The sequence below is a fragment of the Echinops telfairi genome, unplaced genomic scaffold (genome assembly GCF_000313985.2).
Source record: "Echinops telfairi isolate 266 unplaced genomic scaffold, ASM31398v2 ScPeMD7_443;HRSCAF=831, whole genome shotgun sequence".
Classification (NCBI taxonomy): Eukaryota; Metazoa; Chordata; class Mammalia; order Afrosoricida; family Tenrecidae; genus Echinops; species Echinops telfairi.
Genome location: NW_022104341.1, coordinates 68234547 through 68239649, shown reverse-complemented (window position 1 = coordinate 68239649; position 5103 = coordinate 68234547).

Sequence of the window (5103 nt, the reverse complement as noted above, 5' to 3'; positions counted from 1 at the left end):
CCCCTCCTTCCCCACCCTCCCACCCTTGTGAACCCTTGATAATTTATAAATTATTTTTATTTTCATGTTTTACACTGTCTGCTATCTCCCTTCACCCACGTTTCTTTTGTTCTTCCCCCTGAATGTCTTTCATTTTAAGCTAGACCTTTGAATAATTATTTCAGAAAATATTGAGTCAGAGTATTCAAAACATAATACTTCTTTGAGAAAAAAATGCCTGCCTATTCAATAAAAATGATAAAATTTAAAAAATTATTTATTTCAATATCATTTCTACTTTAAAGTCTGCATCTTATATAGTGTTTGCACTTAGATATTAGTACATAAGTCCAGCACATGATTTTCAAATAGAGACATATGCATTCATTGGCACTGGATGCTTGAAATGTTCTTCCCCAGTAGAGACATGTGGTAAAAAAAAAGTGTGAAAACCTCTGTGGGGTCTCCTAACATATTTAAGGTTTATGTGCAGTCTCTTAAGGAAATTCTAAGTAAGGAAAAGGCAGGAGAGGAAAGCGTTATGGATTGAATTATGCCTATCCGCCCAAAATACGTGTTGTAAATCCTGACCCCGATGCCTCTGGTTATGTAATCCTACGTGGGTATGGATTTTCTTTGTTGTGTTAAGAGACGATGGCAATGTAGGGTGTGTTTTGAGCAATCATCTTCGTGATTGAAAAACGGAGGGGCCACATGAGCTTAGAGGAGCCAGTTGTGAACGGAGGAAGGTGGATGGCACACCATGTGAAGACCACCAAAGAACCAAGGAACTTTCCTAAGAACTGAGAGAGAGAGAAAGCCTTTTTATAGAACTGGCTTTTTCTAAAATTTGGGCTTCTAGCCTCTTAACTAGGAGAAAATAAGTTTTAGTTTGTTATTGCCACCCACTCCTGGTATTTCTGGTATAGCAGCACTGGGTAACTAAGACAGAAAGACACAAATGAAAAAAAAGAAAAACTAAAATAAAGTAAAAAGAAAGACGCAAAATGGAAGTAAACAAGAAATGGATGCTTTGGAGAGCAAGGGTTTTCACAAATTGCCAAGGACAGTGATGTATTCTGTAATTGGTTACACATCATCAGAGTACAAAAGGAAGAAACCACAAGTGGCTCAGCCAATTACTAAACAGCTTGAAAGTCAGTCGGAGAGAGAGCGAGGAGGGAGAGAGGGTGGAGAAGAGAGGGAGACAGGGAAAAAGAGAGGGAGAGGGGGAGAGGGAGAAAGGGAGAGAGAGAGTAGGGAGAGAGGGTGGAGAAGAGAGGGAGACAGAGAAAGAGAGAGAGAGAATGGTGTATGTCACCAGAGTCAAAATGAGCAATGGTGGTTGTGGAAGTGCCCCTCCAGGACACTGATGAAGAGATTGAATTATTCCAAGAGGCTGCTGATTTCTCTGTTTTTATTGTCTATCTTGATGAGAAATGTGCTGATTTTCACCCTGTCTCAGGACAAATAGAACTTTGACATATAGTTCACAATTTACGTAACCGATTTCATATACTTCTGCCAACTGTATCGTGTTTCTGACCATTACAAATCCTTCTTCCCTCCTACTGAGAAGTGGTAGGACATCCGAGTTTTCCCACTAGCATCCCATTGGTGCTACAATTCTGAGGTTCCTATTTACATCTCGTGTTGCAGATAAACAAATTGAGGCTCCAACGGGCAATGGTACTTGCCCGAGGACATTAGGAGCCACGTGAAGCTGAAGAGTTTCCTTAATTAGATTCTCTTCTTGGACAATATTCCAAGGGTCCTCATCTGGAGCCCCTCAGTCTCATGATACCGCAGCCGGAAGAGAGGTTAGTCTTTGGAGGCTGAGAGTACTCTCAAGGCATTGTCATAACTTCAAAAAGCCCTAGAAAAACGGGCCTAAAACAAGCCATTTCCTAAAGACCACAGTGCATTACTGGAAAGCAGCGAGGCTCGCCACGGTCCAAGCAACACAAGCTACAGGGTCTTATTGAGGGTGGAGGCGCCGCCTAAACGGGGTCATGGGTGGTGAGACTATGAGGATTATGGCTTTAGATCTTTACAGATAAGACCATTGTCCCTTTAACTGCATATGGCCCTTCAATAAGCCAGATTGCCGACTAGGTCTGTGTTATGAATGGAATTGCAACCCCCAGCAAAGGGTGTCAAAATTCTAACTCCTGTACCTGTTTTGTTTTGTTTTGTTTTGTTTTTTAAAAGAGGCCAGTGGTCCTGTGGGCTGGGTGTGGGGCTGCTAGCCACAAGGCCAGCATTTCAAAGTCACCAGGTTCTCTCGGGAGAAACATGAGGCTGCCTGCTCCCGTGAAGGGGTAGTCTTGGAGACCCTACGGGGTAGTTCTCCTCTGTCCTATAAAGGGTCGCTATGAGTCAGAATTAATTTGATGGCAGTGTATCAGGGGTGCCCCTGCAAATAGGATGCTCTTTGGAAATTGAGGGGGGTGTTCTTTTGTCATATTAATGAGACCATTACCATGAACCTAATCAGTTCTGAGTTACAAGAAGATCAGAATAGACCCCAGGCACATACAGGGAAGACAAAACCCATCTGACTGTAAACTCAAAAACAAACAAACAACTCTCTGCTCATAGGACAGACCCGAACTGCCCCTGTGGGTGTCCAAGGCTGTGAATCCTTATGGGCGTAGCCGATCACATCATTCTCCCTCAGAGCAGCTCCGGGGCTTGACTGGCTGACCTGACAGTTAGCAACCCGGAAGGGGAACCCACCACCCAACCAGAGTTGCCGACCTCACTGTAGAGGTGGATGAAAGTGCAAACTCTGTAAGTTCAAGAAGCACCAGCAGCTAGCAGCTGAAATCGACCTCCCCGAGAGCCAGCCGCTGACCCTGACTTCCAAGCTCACACACTGCGAAAGGAGAGATCGGGGACCTTGAAATCCAGCACGGCGCAGGCCTGTTAGGGCAGCGAGAGGTCTTGAAGACACCAGGTGTCCTCAGGCTACTAAGTCACCTTCATCATGCTCCAGATTCGCCAGGTGCAAATAGAGATCAAAATAGTACCTGCCTCGGAGCGTTCTTTTAAGGACGAAATACGTGGAAACCTGTAACGCACTTTACACCGTGCTTGGCACATAGGACGGCCTCAACGGCACTTAGGAGACACACAGAAGGGCATCAACAGCTGTGACTGCCATCGTTCGCCTGCTCCCGCATCTGTACTGGGGACCCTTCATGTACTCCCCAGCCCACGAGCTTCTGGTGAGGCTCAAGGAACGTGGTGCAAAGGGTCTCTTATGAACTCGCACTTGCTCTGGCGCTGAGAGAGCACAGTGTGATTTTTGCTCCGGTGACTCCCATAGGAAACAAGTCAGAGCAGCGCATCCAGCTGAGAAAGCCACGGCCTTGTTCCTTTGTGTGCCCTGTGACGATCAGTGTGTGTGTGTGTGTGTGTGTGTGTGTGTGTGTGCACGCAGCCTTGTTCCTTTGTGTGCCCTGTGACGATCAATGCCGCTAGGGCCAAAGAGGAAGATTGAATTATTTCAAGCCTTTGCACCTTTCCCACTGAGAGCGAAGAGCTCCTGGTGAGAGGTGTGTGTGTGTGTGTGTGTGTGTGTGTGTGTGTGTGTGTGTGTGTAGATGGCAGGCCTTCCGATGGGCACCTGGGGGATCCTAGACCACAGCTCCAGCACCTTCCTAGGGCCAGACAACTTGACAAGGCAAAGCTCCCCATAAGGACAAGGTGTGAACATGTCTTTGAAAAGGCCATGAGCTGGGCTGTAATCTGTTTAAATGTGACAGCATGGGGGAAAGGAGGGTAGGGGGGACCGTCCCTGCCCCTGTATGCATGTGAGGCTTCAGGTACAGCACAGGTGATGATGCTATGTATACCCAACTGGTACATATGGGAGTTGGTTATGTGCCGCCATATTCCATGTCTGACATGCAAGCATCCATGTGAACATCAGTGTGTGTGTGTGTGTGTGTGTGTGTGTGTGTGTGTGTGCAGGTTAGAGGAAAACCAGGAGACCCTGTATACCCATGAACTTGCATGTGGCAGCTGCCCCTGCCTGCATAGGCACAAGTGTGCCTTTGTGGTTCTGCAGGAGATGTGGATCTGTATGGCCATGCAGGCCTAGATACATGTGTGCATGGGTCTCAGTGGTGCCCAGGAGGCTGGGATACAACAGGCCATGGGAATGCTCACTGGTCTCTCAGAGGCTGAGGGAGAACGCCCCAAAGCTAGGAAGAGATAGGAAAGTGTGGTTGGGGAAGCTGAGCCTGCAGCCATAAGCAAAGGGTGCCTAGCAAAGGGTGCCTGCCTCTAGCCAGCAAGGCCAAGGAAGATCCAAATATTGAACATCCGAAAATAGAATGAGAAAGAGGGTCAGCGTCGAGTGGAAGGACAAGCACAGGGTAGACATGACAGCACAGAACATTCTGGCCAGTCAGTACATGATGACTAGGCAGGGACATGTGTGTGTGTGTGTGTGTGTGTGTGTGTGTGTGTGTGTGTGTTTTAATCAGACATGTCTACTCCTACTGTACCCCGTCACTGCATAGGGTATGTGCTAACTGATGTGTTTGCGTGTTGTTCTGTATCCATGCAGTCTGTATTTATATAAGGTTTTTCTGTTTGGGATATGATGAGAATGTCAGGATATTGGCTTTTACCCAGGCAGCCTTTAGAGAGCACCTGTTGTGTGCGTGAGTTGTTTAGGTGTGACCAGAATGAAGTAGAATCATGCCCCATAGTCTTGGGAAACTTATATGCCCATCTGGGGAAGGCAATGAGAAATTATGTGGCGCCATGACAAATTAAAACACAAACAATCACGTCGCCGTGCAGTGGACGTTGACTCAGGGCAAGCCCATGTGTATCAGAGTAGAGCGTGCCCCACAGGGTTCGCAGAGGTGGAGTTTTCTGAAGTGGATCACCAGGCTTCCTTCCAAGAGTCCTCTCGATGCACTTGAACCTTCAGCCTTTCGAATGGCAGCTGAGCCCTCTAATATGATTTGTACCACCAGAGAAAGAGCATAAGCTACACAAAGAAGGTCAGTAGAAACTCTACCCTCTATGAGTTAGTTAATTGTGCCAGCCTGGCCAATAATCACATGTGGGGCTAATTGAAAGGTGGAGGGATAAATGGGTGGT